General features: G+C 45.9%; 1 protein-coding gene across 3 annotated transcripts in view; it reads left to right on the top strand.

Annotated features, from left to right (window-relative positions):
- The first annotated feature begins 4,438 nt into the window (after positions 1–4,438).
- The window catches only part of GPR4 (G protein-coupled receptor 4), a 166,840-nt gene continuing 160,172 nt past the window's right edge, over positions 4,439–11,106 (top strand). For all 3 annotated transcript variants that reach the window (XM_030220102.1, XM_030220101.1, XM_030220099.1), the window contains exon 1: positions 4,439–4,679. The gene's annotated coding sequence lies outside the window, so the exon portion shown is untranslated. The remainder of the gene's footprint in view (positions 4,680–11,106) is intronic.

Genomic DNA, 11,106 nt, shown 5'->3' with positions numbered 1-11,106 from the left:
GAGGTGGAAGAAGGGGTTGAAATCTGGAGGAGGGAGAGAGAAGTAGTCCAACACCGCCCCCACGGCCAGCAGGGCGAGGAGTATGTGAAAATAGATAACCGCCATGGCACAGGGCTGCGACTGAAGCAGAGTCATCAGGGCAGAGCCAGGTTTCTGTTATGGCGAGCAGATGGAGGTGACGTGAGATAAAGAGGTCCTGGATATAGGCGAGTTTGTTACAGATAGAGCGGGCATTCCATAGGGCGCAAGAGAAGGGCAGAGAAGAGGAGGGGAGTAGAGAAATAGAGATGAGGTTAGAGAGGTCGCGGTGAGATCTGTAGAGTTGGGATAATAGTTGGTGAGGGGGGGCCAGGATTGGGATTGATGTCACCGGCTGAGAGTAAAAGAAGGAGTAAAAGAGAGTGGAGGAGAGTAGGAGAGGTGTGGCCACGAAGGCGTCGAAGGCGAGAGGTATTTAGGTGGAATGAGGAAGGTAAAATGGACGGAAGAAAGAGGCGGAGATTAAAAGCCAAGAGGGAGAAAGAGAGTAGGAGAGAAGGTGAGGTGATGAAGTCGATGGATGGGCAGTGAGTTCCTGTAGCGGAGAGAGGTAGGGGGTGAGGGAAAAGATTAGGAAGGGAGAGGGCTAGGAAGAGAATGTGAATAGGGGCCATAAATGACTGAGGTACTTTAGCAACTGGGAAGATGTAAAGAGAAAAATGCACCGGCGCGCGGCACCTAGAGCAGAGGCCCTGAGTGGATCGGAGTGGACCTGGGTGTCACCCCGGAGAAGGCTGTAAGGATATGCAGATGAGCTGCAAGTCCTCCACAGCACCTGAAAGGCAGCCGGTGGTAGAGCTGGGCTCTCCTCCATGTCCAGCGAGTCTCCTCTCTCCCCTGCCCTCCCCTGCCCATGTCCAGCATGTCTCCTCTCCCCCTACCCTCTCCTCCATGTCCAGCAAGTCTCCTCTCTCCCCTGCCCTCCCCTCCATGTCCAGCGATTCTCTCTCCCCTCCCCTGCCCTCCCCTGCCCTCCATACTCAGCACGTCGCCTCCCTCCCCTGCCCTCCCCTCATCCATGCCCAGCAATTCTCCATCCTCTCTCCCCTGCCCATGTCCAGCATGTCTCCTCTCCCCCTGCCCTCCCCTCCCTGTCCAGCGATTCTCTCCCCTCCCCTCCCCTGCCCTCCCTTTCTAACATGTCGCCTCGAGGACGGGATGCGCTGAGAGGGAAGCAACGTGAGAGGAGATGAAGACGAACCTGCCTGCTGAGTGCGTGCCTGCCTCACTGCTGCCTTCACTTCTGGACCGGTTCGCCACGACTTGGAGAGGGGAGGGCAGGGGAGAGAGGGGACATGCTGGACAGGGAGGGCAGGGGAGGGGAGAGAGAATCGCTGGACAGGGAGGGCAGGGGAGGGGAGAGAGAATCGCAGGAGCAGGAACGGGCGGGAGCAGGACCTGAGGAAAAAGGTGCCGTTATGCCGTACTGGTGCGTACCGGCACAAAAAAAGCACTGAGAATATGTAAAAAAAACCAGCCCCTGCTTGCTCCTTCTCTTTCTCCAGAGACATTCCTGCAAAAGTCAGAGGTGCAGTGGCATAGCTAGGGTAGTTGACACCCGGGGCCGGTCATTTTTAACACCCCCTCCAAAATCTAGTACTAGGCATGCCGAGAATTCAAAACACTCAGGACCTATAGAGCAATTCTACCATACCATAAGCAGTAATTTCTACGAGTCACACAAAGAAAAGGAAAGCATCTTAAACACTACAGTGAGCACTAGAACATCAATTCACCTATTGTAAAATGAAACCAGGCAGAATAATACAGATCGTCGATCCTGCACAGTCAATGCCAACTGAAAGCCATGTCTTTTTCACAAACACAGATACACCCTAATCCACTATAGAATAAGTAATAATAAACTTTCTATTTAGACAAAATTAAACTGAACCCCCAAGATGCCAAACTCTGCATACAATGCAACACCACAGAAACAGAAAATGTCCCCTAGTACTGTGCAAAATATAAAGACAGCAGATGTAAATTTGAAAAAAACTAACAAGTACCAATCACCACTTTACAAATTAACAAACAGAAATAAAACAAATATAGAAAATAAAATAATACCATTTTATTGGACTAATACATTTAGCTTTCAGAGGCCAAAACATCCTTCCTCAGGTCAATACAGAATAGTGCTGTTACAGTATCCTATCCTGACCTGAGGAAGGGGGTTTTGTTCTCCGAAAGTTAGCCAAAATGTATTAAAATTAGTCCAGTAAAAAGATTACCTTGTTTACATGTTCTATTATAAACATTTATTAACACAGCTACAATACTACTTTATCCTAAAGCAAAAAAAATAAAAATATTTTATTTACAGTTTGTTGTCTCTGGTTTCTGCTTTCCTCATCTTCTTTTCACTGTCTTCCTTCCATCCAGCATCTGTCTTTGTTCTCTCTCTGCCATCCAGTGTCTGCCCTCTCTGCTGTCCCCTCCATCCAATATCTGTCCTCTCTCCCGCTCCTTCCATCTACATCTGCCCTCTATCTCTGCCCCTTCCATCCACCATCTGCCTGTCTGCCCTCTCTATCTCTCCCCCTCTTCCATTCACTGTCTGCCCTTTCTATCCCTTCCATCCACTGTCTGCCCTTTCTCTCTACCCCTTCAATCCACCATTTGCCCTCCCTCTTTCATCCATCCAGGGTCTGCCCTCCCTCTCACTCCCCCTTCCATCCAGGATCTGTCCCCTCTCTCTGCCCCTTTTTTTCAGCTCCCAGTTTCAACCCCAGCCCTTTTCTCTCACAAGTCCCGAGCTTCAGCCCCAGCCTCTTCTCCCTGTCTCCTTTTCAGCCCCCAGTCCCCACAGTTTCAGCCCCTGCCCCTTTTCAGCCCCCAGTCCCAGTACTAGCCCTCTTATCCCATCTACCCTCCTTTCAGTCCCCAGTTCCAGCCCCCTTCATCCACATGCCTTGCATTAGGGCCCCCCCTTTTCAGCCCGACCCATTCTCCCACCTGACCCAGGCATGCCCCATTTTCCCTCATGATCCCTTCTCAGACCCAGCCCCCTCCCATTTGAGAGCCCCACCCCTTCTCCCAGCTGAGAACCCCTTCCCCTCCCCATCTGAGAACCCCCACAGCACCCCTCTCCACCCCACCCCAGTCCCGCTCTCCCATCTGAGAACCCCCTCCCCTCCTCATCTGAGAATCCCCACAACACCCCTCTCCTCTCCCATCTGAGAACCCCCACCCCACCCCAGCCCCCTTCTCCCATCTGAAAACCCCTTCCCCTCTCCATCTGAGAACCCCCTCCCCTCCCCATCTGAGAACCCCCATAACACCCCTCCCCACCCCAGTCCCGTTCTCCCATCTGAGAACCCCCTCCCCACTCCAGTCCTTCTCCCATCTGAGAATTCCTTCCCCACCCCGACTCTCCTGCCACCACCCTACCTTTAAAAAAATTTGTGAAGCGTTGTTGCAGGCAGCGCCTCGCATCTGCCCTGCTTGTAAAATAAGTAAATCTCTTCTCCTCGTCAGGCCTCACTGTGTCCCGCCCTTGTGGAAATAGGAAGTTACCTCAGAGGAGGGCAGGACACAGTGAGACCCGACGAGGAGGAGGAGAAGAGATTTACTTCTTTTACAAGCAGGGCAGACGCGAGGCTGGGAGCACCGGGAGCAGAGCACCCCCCCACCCGCTGACACCCGGGGTGGACCGCCCCCACCGCCCCACCCTTGCTACGCCACTGCAGAGGTGAATTAGTTTTTCCCTCTTTGGGACTGTGTGCTCTGTGGCTATTGGCAAGGTGTCTAATGCTGCCCCTTTGAACTTTGGCTGGCGACGCGACGGGAAAGCGGCGATGTTGGCAAAAAAGCGGCTTTCAATTATACCGATTTGGCCGCTTTTCCGAGATCGCTGGCCATCTCCCGATTTATGTCGGAATTTGGCCGGCGATCACTTTAGAAAATGAGCTGGATAGTAACATAGTAAGTGACGGCAGATGAAGACCTGTACGGACCATCCAGTCTGCCCAAAAAGATAAACTCATTTTACTTGATATGCAATACTTTATATATACCCAAGTTTGATTTGTCCTTGCCATTCTCAGGGCACAGACCGTCTAAGTCTGCACAGCACTCTTCTTGTACTAAAAGTTCTCAAGCTAAGGTCGAAGCCACTTAAAATTTACATTCAAGCCCATTCCTATCTATTCAGTCACAATCAGGGCGTAGAAGTCTGGCCAGCACCGGTTTTGCTTCCCAATTACCAGCGTGTGTTCTTCAGAGCCTCCTGCACCGGGAGTCTGGCATTGCCTGAATTAATACTGGCAGGGATAAGGTTAAGGAAGGAACACTGGCCTGTGTGTATGTATCTTGGTGTCTGTGTGCTCAGAGCCTCCTGCGCCTAGTCCTAACTGTCTCTACCTAGCTGCCTGCCTGCTCATGGACACTGGCACTGCTAGGGTTAACCTGGTTAAAGGCGGCTGGCCTGAGTATGTGTGTGTGTGTGCATGTGGTATGATCAGAACTTCTTTCCCTTAGTAATAGCTGCCTCTCTCAGCCCTGCTCAGGGACTCCGTATGCCTGCTGGGGTTTTTGCCCTCAACACCAGGGTTCTGTAAGTTTTTCACCTTGCTTCCTGCTGCTCTGGAGTGGGTGCTGAATTTGGCATATCAGAGCAGCACTTTGGCATGGAGATGGTAAGTCTTTCACTTTCTTTTCCATTCTGTTTTGTCAGCTATATCTTATTTCCTGACCTTGTTGCTGTTTAAACCTGGCTTTCATCATTTGTGGATTCTTTCACTTAACTTCTCGGAACTGAGAAGCCCTGAGACCAGAGCTGAAATTTAATTAGCATGAAAGGCTCAGCACTGGAATCAGGATTATTAATCTTGGTTGGATCCTCTGTTTCGGCCACTGCCTAGCTGCTGGAAGGGCAGATAGGGTGCCTTTTGTGGGAAGCGGAATCAGAAAATGCTGATGGGTACAGCCAATAGGAATGTCACTCTACTGCCAGGAGAACATTGTCTTCTGTGACATTCCCCACTAAAGTATAGTTTATCTTTTAGCAGAGAAAGATTGGGGGGGGGGGGGGGGGGGGAGAGAGAGAGAGAGAGAGACAACGATAACAGAGAAAGAGAAGGGGAAGGATAAACAGTGTTGGACAGTTGGAGAATACTGGGAAGATCAAGACAGATGTGAGGAAGAGTAGCTGAGAGGGAGAAGTCTATAGCTGCATTTTTTTTTCATACAACTGGAAATCTTAGGACAACGAAAGTTTACAGCTGGATATTGCTTTTTCCGACTTGTGTTTCATCTTTGTAAGAAAGGGGTCTCTACAGAGTTAGGTATATCCTGGGCAGAAGTAAGGCCAGCATCTGCTCCAGTAGCCCAGCGTTAGAATTTTTTAATGTACAGAAATCAGCTCATGGGCTAATGTGCATTAAATCGATCTTGTGTGCACTTTTGAGACATATTAATGAACCGAATGCATGCTAAAGAATGCACATCCCTAATGAAAACATGAGTTTCTTCAGCCTATGGGGTTCTCTCATATTCTTATTTCTAGTTCTCCATTCCTTTTGCCCTACAACATAACCTCTGATATTTTTGCTGGGCAAAATGCTTTATTATTGTCATCCTGTTTAAATAAATATCCTTCCCTGCATCCATTCCTCAGTTACATTTGTACTCTACAATTTATTTAACTTATTTCCCTTTGTGGAATGCTTTTATAGGTGTAAATGCAATGCAGCATGAGTCTCTGATGAAGATCCATCTTCAACAGGTAGTGCTGTATTCTTGTTTTATGGGTGTCAGTGTAATATCAGCATGGGGTTCTAGTGAAAATCTGCCATTCAGTTATCTATGCTGTATTCATGCTTTCCATATATTGGCATGGGTTTTGCATGCAGTTCTTATGAACATCCACTCTTTAGCTGTTCAGTCATGGAAGAGTAGCCTAGTGACTATGAATTTGGGACATGCATTTGATATACCACCTTTCTCTGGTACAACCAAAGTGGGTTACACATTTTATACAGGTACTTTCTTTCTCCCTATTCGGCTCACAGTCTAAGTTTTATTTTGTTTTTACCTGGGGCAATGGAAGGTTAAGGGCTTTCTCAGGGTCACAAGGTGCTCCAGTGGGAATCAAATCCAGCTGCTGCATGGGAATCTGATGATGACACAGTCTTATTGTATTCTTGTCCTATCTGTTTCCCTTCCTGTTGTGTCTGTTCATGTTTTGTTTGATTTGGTTAATGTGATTCTTTTTATAGAAACATAGAAACATGACGGCAGATAAAGGCCATATGACCCATCCAGCCTGCCCATCCTCTGTAACCCCTAATTCTTCCTGTTCCTAAGTGATCCCTTATGTATCAGTTGTTTAAATATGCTTGGAAACTGCTTTGATGTCTGTGTGAGATATATATAGCTATAGATAAAAACAAAATTCTACCTAAGGTAACATAACTTAAAATAGTTGTAACCAAGCATACAAGCAAATTCTAATACAACTATTACTATTTATAAATCTTTATTTCATTATTACATATTGTTACAAATTCTTATTATTGTTCATTATTTATTAAAACCCACAAATAACCATTCATTCTTCATCCATACATACATAACTTATACATTATATCATCACATTTTTTTAAACTATTCAAATACCATAGTACACATATATATTTTTTTCAAATTTGCCGATTAAGTCCAACAGTGGTAAACCTTATCAACTGGTAATGCATTCGATATGATAATTCACAAATCCAGTGCTTAAAAGTTTTTCAAGTTCTTCCAAAAACACAATCACTTTAAAGTTATCCACAACCTTATATCATTCCGATATCAGCAACTTTTCAATTGTGGAAAAAAAGGGGGAATCCACTGTTACTAGATAGATAGATAGATAATATAGATATGATGAACTACTCTTCATCTGTTTGTGCTATATGGCAGACCGCCTCAGTCACACAGTCGGCACTGAGTCCAGATAATCAATGCCAGGCAGAGCCGCCGAGAGGGGGGGGCAGGGGGGACAAAATTCCCCAGTCCCGGGCCTCCAAGGGGGCCCGGTGCCGCAGTCCCCTCCACCTGCCCCCCTCTGTCCACCACCGGGCCGGGCCCCCCTGAATTCAAATCATAGCGCCTCACCTCGACCTTGCTCCGTGTGAAAGAAGCGCAGCAGTGGCAGTCTGCAGATCGCCTCCCTTCAGGCCTTCCCTCCCTGTGTCCCGCCCTCGAGGGAGGGAAGGCCCGAAGGGAGGCGATCTGCAGACGGCCGCTGCTGCGCTTCTTTCACACGGAGCGAGGTTGAGGTGAGGTGCTATGATTTGAATTCATGGGGGGGCCCGGCCCGATGGTGGACAGAGGGGGGCCGGCGACGATGATGACCCCGGGGGGGGGGGGGGGCCAGGCCCAGCCAAGTCTCTCGGCAGCCCTGATGCCAGGCCATTTTTGGTGGCAGACATTGAATATCCAGGTTTCTTTTGGCCACTATAACTTAACTGGCTAATGGGTCCTTTTACAACACAGCAGTAGAACCACTACTGCGTTGGTATGCCCCAATCCGACACTATCGCCCCCACTGTGTTCCATTTCCAGCATGACAGAAATTATTTTTTTCTTTTTGCACCAGGGACTTACCTGGTGGTATTAGGCAGCACTGTGAGCTGCCCGGTTAGTGCGGGAGCCCTTATCACCTCCTAAATAGGTGGCAGTAAGTACACTTACCGCACAGCCATTTCCTTTTTTTTTTTTTTAACCTTTTACTTGATGCGGTAAAAAGGGCCTCGGCGTGTGGCAAATCTACTTTGTCATTTTGGCTACCAGTCTTGCTGTTACCTGGATATTCTGATTCTTTAGCGGTTATTTTCCATCCATCCAGTGCAAGTTAAGTGTGGGAGGTTGCTCCACCTATCTGTGACATCAGAGACCATGCCTAATTTAAAACCCAACAGGGAAACAGAGATCTAAAACTTTTGGTAGCCGTACTTGCTAAAGACAGCACTTTGTCATCTTGGCTACCAGTCTTGCTGTTACCTGGATATTGTGACTCTTTAGCAGCTGTTTTCCATCTGCCTGGTGCAAGGTAAAGCGTGAGAGGTTGCTATTTAAGTGGTGGTGGAAGTCACATCAAGATGATTTTTGTGAGTTCATCTTTGAGGCTAATTTGTTAGCTGAAAATATGTTGTTGGTGACATTAATGTTCATTTAGATATGCAAGAAGACCTTGAGACCAAAGCACTGATAAATATGTTACAATATCTGGGATATCATAAGATGGAAGGGGATCCCACTTATGAAAAAGGTCATGAGATTAATTTCTTTACATACAGATTTCAGTCTTTAGGTGATTATCAAATTGAAAATCCTGACCGGATACCTACTATTTGACCGGATCACTTTAGATTGCAGTTTGTTCTTAAAAAGTAGAGAGGTGATTTAAGGCCCTGTTTATTAAGGCGCTAATGTTTTTAGCTCGTGCTAAAAATTAGTGTGTGCTAATGCTAGAGACACCCATAGGAACATAGGAACTAGCATTTTTAGCGTGTGCTATAAATTAGCAAACACTAGAAAGTGTTTGCTAATTTATAGCACACGCTAAAAATGCTAGTATTTTAATGTATGCAGATGATATAAATTGATATGGCAGCCATCTGGAGAAACTACTACTCTGGTTCGAATGAGAAACCAATCGCTTGGACAGTCTTCTGCTCCATCTTTGACGGTTCCCTCTTCCATACTCCAGGCCGCTTCCTGCTTCATCAATCGTCTTGGGAGCTGGTGTGGACGGTTAGAAGCAGATTTCAACACCATTTGCAACATGCTATTTCAGCATAGCCAGTCCAGCCACTTCACATCTCTTCCTGCCTCAAACAGTTCTAATCATGCCATGCTTATTTCTCCTGGTCTGGATGGGTATTATAACCACTCCCCATCATGGATTGCCTTGCCGATAGCTGTTCACGCCACTCTGAATCATCTCAGCATCTGGAATCTAACTGAGTCCAGCCTATCTCGGAAAGCCAACTTCAGAAATTCCACATATTACCTACAGTCCTTCCTAATAACATGTCCATAGACCTTTTTTAGTCTCTCTTCCCCTTTCCCTTTTTCTTCTTACCCTGTTCTTATCCTATTTCATGTAATTGTAATTGTATAACAACTGGTCTGGCGATAGCCTTATCAGTACATTGTAATCCACTTTGAGTCTGCATACATGTGGAAAAAAGTGGAATATAAATGTGCATAAATAAATAAAACAGTTTTTATTCCTTTTGAAGGCCAGTTGTTGAATGTATCCCCTATTGCACCTAGGGTGATTAAAGAAATAGAAGAATGGGCATTCACTTTTAGACTTACAATGAATAAGGATAAAACAAAGTTTATAGTTTTTAGTAATAAGATTAATGGAGGAAGTGAGAATATTCTGTGTATTGATGATATTGATTTCCCATTGGAATCTTTCCTTAAAATTTTGGGAGTAGTTTTTGATAAATATCTATCTTTTGAAGAGCATTTATAAGCAGTAGCTCATAAGGTGTTTTGTGTGTTGTGGAAGTTACATTGATTAAGCTCATTATTTAAGCCTGAAGTATTTAGATTAATTGCGCAGGCAATGGTGTTATCACATATTGATTATTGCAACATCATTTATACAGGTTGTAAAGACGTAGTATTAAAAAAACTTCAAACTTTACTAACTACCACCACACGGTTAATATTTGGAGTATCTAAATTTAGTAAAGCAGCTCCATTATTGGTACAACAGCATTGGTTGACAAATGAAAGCATTTCATCTTTAAACTTTGCTGTCTTGTTTTTCAAATTTTGCAATTTAACCATCATTACTGATATTTTTATTTAGGAAATTTTTTATGTTATTTAGGTATGTTCTAATTGTTGATAATTGTTTACATATTTTCTGGAGTTGGTCCATTTTATTCTTTTGTGAGCCACACTGAACTTTAATGGTAAGTGTGGGATAAAAATGTTATTTATTATTATTATTACCGTAGGGCCCCTTTTACTGCAGCTTGGTAAAAGGGGTCCTAAGTTAATATTCAGCGCTGGCTGGTTAAATTTATAGCAGTCTAAGATAGGCCTGCTATTTACGTGATCCAATATGGCTGCTTAACTTAGCTGGCAAAGCACTGAATATTTGTGGCTAGCTGGCTGTATCACGTGGATGACTGGCTAAGTGCTATTTAACCGGCCAGGAGCCATTCCTGGCCGGTTAAATAGCTCTGAATATCAGCCGGATTGTTTATAGGTATCAGTGTGATACTTAAGCAGTTCTGAAGAACATCTGCTCTTCAGCTGTCCTTGCTGTATTCATGCTTTACGTTTATCAGTGTAACCCTTAAAATATATCAGTTTAACCCTTACAAGAGTGGATGAAGGTCAACTCTTCAGCTGAAATGAGGATGTGCCACTTGACCCCTCCCCAAAATCCAGTGATTAGCTGAAAATTCTGAATGGTACTGATTCTTCCCAGAGTCTGACTCAGTCATCACTTCCCCTGAAAGCAATGCTGACTTTGGCTGACACAATGCTGCTTCCAGCGTCACTCCCCAAGCCCCCCAGAACAGAAAACCAGTCATCATAAGTGCCAATTTAATGATGACCACCAGATACAGGGTGTACTCCCTCCGACCTTAACTGCTGCTGCTGCTGCTGCTGCATACATCTGGCCTCTCAGGGACCTGCAGTCAGCAGAAGAGAGCACAGGACCTCCCAACTGCGTGCTTGCTGACAACTGTGCAGCATCCTGCCACCCTAAGACACAGACTTCTTGTTTCTGTGAAAGGCAGGACGCTGCAGATTCAGCGTGCGGCTGGGAGGTCCCGCTGCCTTCTGATGACCATTGCTGCTGCATCTATGCAGCTGGAGCACAGGCCGTGTTTTGTACACATGCACATGCACTGCAACAATAGCATAGTAATAGGGGGCGGAGAAGGACCACGTGCTCTGGATGCCATCTTCCCTTACTATGCCACTGACTGAGGTAGCAAGTTTTGGGTGGTTTGAAGTGGTGTGTTTGAGGAACTTGTGAAAGGGTATGAAATGGATTTAATATGATTTGGTTTCCCCTCTCCCTCTGCCCTCATCCAA

This window comes from Microcaecilia unicolor, chromosome 11 (assembly GCF_901765095.1).
Source record: "Microcaecilia unicolor chromosome 11, aMicUni1.1, whole genome shotgun sequence".
NCBI classification, from domain to species: domain Eukaryota; kingdom Metazoa; phylum Chordata; class Amphibia; order Gymnophiona; family Siphonopidae; genus Microcaecilia; species Microcaecilia unicolor.
This window is presented reverse-complemented; position numbering and strand designations above follow the sequence as displayed.